Source organism: Rhagoletis pomonella, unplaced genomic scaffold (genome assembly GCF_013731165.1).
Source record: "Rhagoletis pomonella isolate Grant_MI unplaced genomic scaffold, Rhpom_1.0 Rhpom_scaffold_00003, whole genome shotgun sequence".
Taxonomy (NCBI): domain Eukaryota; kingdom Metazoa; phylum Arthropoda; class Insecta; order Diptera; family Tephritidae; genus Rhagoletis; species Rhagoletis pomonella.
This window is the reverse complement of record NW_023458557.1, coordinates 8,306,577-8,314,081: the sequence shown is the minus strand read 5'-3', so window position 1 is coordinate 8,314,081 and position 7,505 is coordinate 8,306,577.

Here is a 7,505-nt window from a genome sequence, read left to right as displayed (position 1 = left end):
ACCGCCTGTGAAAGACAAAAATGTACCTAAGCTGCCTAATATACATAGATCGGCTACATCGCATATCTCTAACTCTTCGCCATCTTCGTATTCTGCTGCTGCTGCTAACGCTCCCATTCCTACTTAACCAACTGCTAGTGACAAAAATGCAAACAAGCGGTCCAACACACAAACTTCGTCTACATCGCAAATTTCAGCTGGCGAGTTAAACAACGCAAAGAGGAATGAAAAAGCAGCTGCGAACGACAAAAACGTAAACAAGCAGCCTAACACACAAACTTCGGCTATATCGCCTATCTCCAACTCGTCTTTGTCATCTTCATATGCTGCGGCTAATGCTCCCATTCCTACTCACCAAACTGCTAATGACAAAAATGCAAACAGGCAGTCCAACACACAATCTTCGGCTACATCTCTAAACTCTGCTGGCAAGTTAAACAGCCCAAAGAAGAACGAAAAAGCACCATTGATTGTTGTTGGTTTGAATGCTAGCAAAGAGCTTGATGTGACATTTCGACTGAAGTGGCTGCACTTGTCTTCGTTTTCTAATTCGGTCAAAGCGGAAAACATAATTGATTATGTAGCTAAACATGCAAACATTAAACCCAGCATGCTTTCGTGCTCTCCCCTAGTTAAAAAGGATGTTTCTATAAATACTCTAAAGAGTGTAAACTTTAAACTGGGCGCATCTAACTTGCACTACGAAAAGCTCTTAAATCCGGACTTATGGCCTGCGAATGTTGCTGTGCGCCCTTTTAAATTTATGCCAAAAAACGACGACTCTCAGACAAAAACCCAAAGTTCGATAATGCAAACCACAAGCACTTAAAAATCTATTTTCATAATGTCTCTGGTCTTAGGACAAAATCTAAATCTCTTCATCTCATGAGTTCGCAGTTAGATTACGATATCTTCGTTATCATAGAAATGTGGCTAAACGATAACTTCTTCAGTCATGAGTTCTTCGATCCAAACTTGTTTGAAGTATTCCGCAAGGACAGAGATGCAGTCAAAACTGGATGTGCTAGAGGTGGTGGTGTCCTTATTGCGATCCAGAGGAAACATAAGGCGTTTTTCTACGAGCTAAGCAACAATAATTCGCTGCTGGACCAACTCTGCGTGTGTGTACAAAGCCCTCGGGAATCGCTCTTCATCTGCGCTTCATACATTCCGCCGAATAGCTCAGATGAGCTGTATAAGGCGCATGTAGAAAATATCTTGTCTCTAAATGCAAATTGTGCACCAGATAACCATCTTGCTGTCTTAGGGGCTTTAACTTAAACAGCGTTATTTGGTCTAATATAGTTAAGACCTCTGGCCTTTTACCAAGCTGCGTGAATAGTAGTAGCGAGATATATTTAATTGATAATTTTTTAAGCATTGATATTAGGCAAATAAATTACTTTCACAATAAGCTTCAGAGGTTTTTGGACCTAATATTTATTAGCACTAATGTTAACTTTCAGTTGTCCGAGTGTAATTTTCCTTTCAAGGAGCCTGATATGTATCATGTTCCCTTGGTATTAGATATTTATTTATACTCATACCTCAGCTTAGACGATAAAAACACAAAAGCATCTTTTAACTATAATGTATGTAATTTTTCTAATCTAAATAGTATATTTCTCAATATAGACTGGGACAGGTTATTATGTAATCTTAGTGTGGCATCATGTTTTAATATCTTTAAATCTAAAGTAGTTGAAGTTTGTCAAAATAACATTCCAATCTTTGGTAAAAAGCTATACAAAGTTCCATGGCATACTCGAAATCTTAAAAGAATAAAAAATTTAAGAAACAAATACCACCGCAAATTCAAAAAGACGAGCAATTATTCGTTTTTGATTGAGTATAAAAAGTATGCCAAACATTTTAACTGCCTTGATAAATTTTTATATAGAAACTACGTTTTAAACTATGAAGCCAATATCAAGTCGAATCCTAAAGCTTTCTGGCGATTTATAACTTCGAAGAAATCTTGCACTAGTATTCCCTCTCAACTATTTCTGGACGGGAAATCTGCTACCTCCCCCATTGAGGCTGCGAATCTGTTTGCATATTTTTTTCGCTCAAACTTCATTTTAGATAACGACTCTAGTGGAAGCCTTTCCAATACTAAGGAATGGCCCTTTAGCTTTGGATCCCTAACCTTGACCACAACCGACATTCTTAATGGCATTGCGCAGCTTAAACCCTCGAGCCAAACTGACATTGACGGGCTATCCGCAGTTCTATTAAAAAAATGCGATTCTCTTATTTATCCATTAAAATTAATTTTAAATAACTCGCTATCCGCAGGGGTATTTGTCGAAGATTGGAAAATAGCTTTTATCACCCCTATCTTCAAAAGTGGTAATAAAAATGATGTTCATAATTATAGACCCATTTCCAAACTTTCAACTATTTCGAAACTATTCGAATGCATAGTGAATGAAAAGGTGTCTTTTGCAGTTAAAAGCCTTATTTGTCAGAACCAGCATGGGTTTATGCCTAACCGCTCGACGGTCTCTAATCTCGCTGTCTTCGCAGAAGATTGCATTTCTGGCATCAAAGACGGGTTTCAGTTAGATGCGGTTTATACCGACTTTTCAAAGGCGTTTGACAGGGTCTCACACTCTATCTTAGTCAATAAACTTGCTGCTTTAGGTTTTCACTCCATTTTATTAAATTGGATTAAATCTTACCTTAGTAATCGTCGCTGTGTTGTCAATGTCGATAATACATTATCGTATCCCTTTATCGCTTCCTCCGGGGCGTTTTGGGCCCCTTATTTTTCATTTTGTTTATAAATGATATAAGTAGTTGCTTTTCCCGTTCTAAATTTCTCCTATATGCGGACGATTTAAAAGTTTACTCCGTAATAAAGAGTCCGCTCGATTCACAGATACTTCAAGCAGAGCTTAATAATCTTAAATCGTGGTGTAACACCAATCGCTTGTCGTTGAACATTAATAAATGCTATCACGTCACCTACAGTAAACGTACCACAGTCTTTCACACTTCCTATCATTTTTCCAATTATTATTTAAAGTCCGTCCCGGAGATTAAGGACTTGGGAGTAATTTTTGACAGAAAATTTACATTCAGCAATCATACATTGTCTCAAAGTCCTATGCAATGTTGGCATTTGTGCGACGGAACAGTTCCGAATTCTCTGACCTGTATACAATTAAATTGCTTTTCACTACCCTTGTTAGATCTAGGTTAGAGTACGCCTCATTTATCTGGAGGCCATATCATGCATGTTACGTTAACCGCATTGAAAAAGTTCAAAAGGTGTTTATCAGGTTTGCTCTTCGAACCTTGCATTTTAATGAACCTATTCCTTCGTATCTTGCTAGATGTAAGCTCATTAATTTAAAATCGCTGGAAAGTAGGAGATCGATTCTGTCACTATCTTTTGTATTTGATATTATTTCTGGACGGGTGGACTGTGCCCCCCTCCTTGAACGTATTCGTTTTAATGTCCCACTTAGAAATTTACGTCATTTTGAGTCATTTCATATAGGCCCGGTAAAAACTGTTTATGCATTAAACGCTCCTATCACAAGAGCTCTATGCGATCTTAATCGCATCGAAAATTGTATTCATATTGATTTTACAGCTTGTAAAAACGACTTTTTGAATTTGATATTATCTATTTTGGATTAATTTTCTAAATTTACTTTACTTTTCTTTTTAATAGTCTGTAAGAATATTTGATGTATTCATTGGCTAAATTAAACAAATAAACAAATATTTGGGCCGAATTTTAAAATATCGATACCTATAGGCAACTACTCCGCCATTTTCCAAGCAGAGATTCATGCGATCGATATCTGTGGCAGAGAATGCCTCAGAAGAGGCACATCTTCTAAAAACATCTGCATTATGTCGGACAGTCAGGCTGCCTTGCTAGCACTGAGGTCCCACATAATAACATCAAAACTAGTGTACGACTGCCACAACACCCTAAACGGTCTTGGAAGCAAGAACATAGTATTACTGGGCTGGGTGCCGGGGCATGAGGGCCATGACGGCAATGAACAGGCGGACCGCCTAGCAAAACACGGAGCTACCACATTATTCCATGGCTCGGAACCCTTTTGCGGGCTCACCAAAGCCCACAGGTCATAAACAAGTGGGTGGACAAAAAATTCGATAGGCACTGGAGTGAATGTCTGGGGCAAAGACAAGCTAAGCGGTTCATCTGTCCATCACAAGAAGCTTTAAAAAAGCTCATAAATCTAGGCAGGGAGGACCTTCCAACACTCACTGGGTACTTCACGGGACATTTTTCCCTGCGTTATCACCTCAGTAAAATGAATCTTTCAGACACGAGCGTCTGTCGCTTCTGTGAGATGGACGAAGAAACGCCAGAACACATCCTTTGTGAATGTGTTGCTCTCGCTAGACGCCACTCACCTAGGTGGTACAACACTTAATCCATTCGAAATATGGAACAAAAAGCCCATCGAAGTGCTAGCTTATATTAAAAGCCTTCCCGTATAGGGTGAAGGGCCACGCACAATAGACCACCCTAGAGGTCGCAGTGCTCAAGGCTCATAATAATAATAATAATAACCACGATGTAACAGAAGGTGACGCATTCCGCAAACCGCTACTTTGGTTTTGCCGATTTTCACATTTCTCGTGCAAAAGCAAACGACGCCTCCAAAACTTCAAATGGACTGAAATCCACTGCTTCTTTAACTTAAATCACAGATTTTCACATTTTCTTTACTAATTGGTATACAAATTATATTTTCACAATTTAAAGCAATTAAAACACATTTCCTATCGAAAAATTTAATATTAAGATAAAGACTCTTCTGACATTTTCTTTTATCTTTCTCTTCCGCTTTGTTTACTTTTACACGAGAAATGTATTCTATTATTCTTGACGGCTAACACTAGCTCTGATCCAGTACTTCATGAACTTAGAGGTTTTTTACACGAACTTGCAGGAAGTTACAGGAAAAATGATCCCGTACTGCAATTCCTCCAAAATCCTGTAAATGAGAGCTATTTTTGGAGAGCTGTGTTTATAATGAAGTTGCAAGATTTTACGCGAACCTTTTCTTCTGGTAAAATCCTGGAAAGTGTCAAGTGATCACTGGTTGACGTTTTTACGGGAAAAATGCTTATTTTGTTCCCGTAACTTTTCTTGTTACTCACTTTTTACTCTCAATTCAGAGAGTAATTTTGCTGTTTGAAATTTTTACAGGATTTTACACGAAAAGTATTGGATTAGAGCTACTATCTTGTGTAAATTCCCCTTGCTAGTGATAAATATCTGTAAAGATGCTCGTAAACGATGAGAGTAAATACCTTGAGAATAGGATTTCACTCTCATTCACGCCGTCTAACAAGTAATGAGAGTGGGTATTCGTTCTTATCGTGGAGTTCTCATAAGTACTCAGCACTGGAATATTCTTACCCATGTAACAATGGTGATTGAGAGTTTTCTTACACTCTCACTCATATTCTCAGCTCTTATATGCTACGCGTTAAGAATTTTTTATTCTCAGCCGTATACAGTGTAAGATGCCTAATAACGCAAGAGTCATAGAAAACAAGATTGCTCAAATCAAGCTGTGAGCAACCGGTTGTGATGTTATAAAAGTGAGGGAATGAGGGAGCAAAGAATAAATTCTAAAGAATAAGAGGAAACGCGAACAAGTGATGGGAAATAATGTTTTAAATGCAAGTAGAATTATAACCATTATATAACCTTTTAAATTTAAACGTATATTCGATACAAGTCGTCCGCTGTGGTGTAGTGGTTAGCGGTGCACACTTTCACTCCGCATCGCCTGGGTTCAAGCCCTGGTCAAAGAAACATCGCAAACATATAGAAAAAAGGATTTTTCTTAACAGCGGTCGTCCCTCGGCAGGCAATGGCTAATCTCCGAGTGTATTTCTGCCATGAAAAACAGCTTCTCATAAAAATACAATCGCTGTTCGGAGTCGGCGTAAAACTGTATGTCCCTCCGCTTTGTGTGACAACATCAAGGCGCATGCCACAAATTGGAGGAGAAGCTCGGCCAAATACTAACATATGTATAAGCCCCAATCTATTATTGGTAAGGGCTAAGCTCAGGACCGTACCGGGGTCACACAGGGCGGATCGTGAACAGCCTAATCCGGTAGGTTAGCTGCGAATAACCAATAAGCAGTCCCAGACCAAGAGCTGCAGGAGACGAGGGCCTGATTTAAAATATCAGAAATGCTTGATGAATCTCCTGTGTCCGGGCGAACAGGTGCCGCCTCCCAAAAAGCATCCCAGGATTGAGACCAGTTAGATCCTGTTCATGGCATACTGGAGCATGTATACGATTAGTTCGATATTGGGCTGGCGAGAGCAGTATTCCGCCACTTTAGTATGTGAGGGTGACACCTCACAGAAATGGCTGGTGTGCTAATGCTGCAATTGCCTCCGTCTCGTTAAAACCCCGGCAGGTCATCATGTACGTTCAATACACGTCGCCATTTAGTTGGCCGCACAGGTCCAGTTGAGATTTACTCCTGGTTTTGCGATGTCTTGGCTCTGAACACAATATCCCATAAGGACTTTTGTCAGCCCTCGCGATGGCCTGCTCCTTTGAGAGACGGGAGCTTCGGGACACTTAAAAGCGACTGTGCTACGTGTGGAGATAGCTTGAAGCGGAGACCCAGTTGATTGTAAATGAATAAAATAAAACAAATAAATGAAATCAACGTCGATGTTATGGAGGAAGAATGCAGCGCATTCAGGAAGAGCAGTAGAGTCTTGCGCTCCCCGCCACAAACTCCTCTGCAGGCAAATGCCGGCACCACGAGCACGGAGAAAGCCGCCGACGTGGCGCAGAAGGCTACACCTTGCCAAGCGGCAACTCCCGGCAGTCGGGATAGTCGTCTTCAAACGCGGGCTGCTGCAAACAGCGACAAGCATGTCACCGCAAGCTTGGGAACTTGCGAAGGCAATGAAGATGAGCAATTGGCCCAGATTCGGCTCGTCTTGAAGAGAGCGATCAGCTGTTTCTAAGCAGAAGAATGTGTCCATAGACATAAAAACGGGTATGGCCCAAATCGAGCAGAGTTTAATACATTAAGCTACCTCCGAGAGCAGCGCCGGAAGGGGTCTACCCTTTCGACCTGCGTAAGGCTGGCCCTGGCTCGCAAAAGAGAGGTCGAACTCGATCCGACTCCCCTACAGGCTAGCCGGAAAAGAAAAAGAACACTAGCTATAATAATAATAATAGAAATAAGATTATTATTAATAATGGTAATAATAATAATGGAAATAAAGATAATAAAGCACAGAAAACCGTACCAGATAATCAATGGAAAACGGTTGGAAAAAGCAGAAAGCTCAAGCCAGGGCCAGCGCCAGGTGAACCCTTGGGAAATAAGGGCGAGGCGACCAGCCGCAAAAAAAGAAGAGGGTGAGAAAAAAGAAGAGTCTTGCCAAATTAATCATTAAGCCAGCTGAAGGCAAAACCTATGCAGAGGTGCTGGGAACGATACGTGGTAAGCTCCAACTC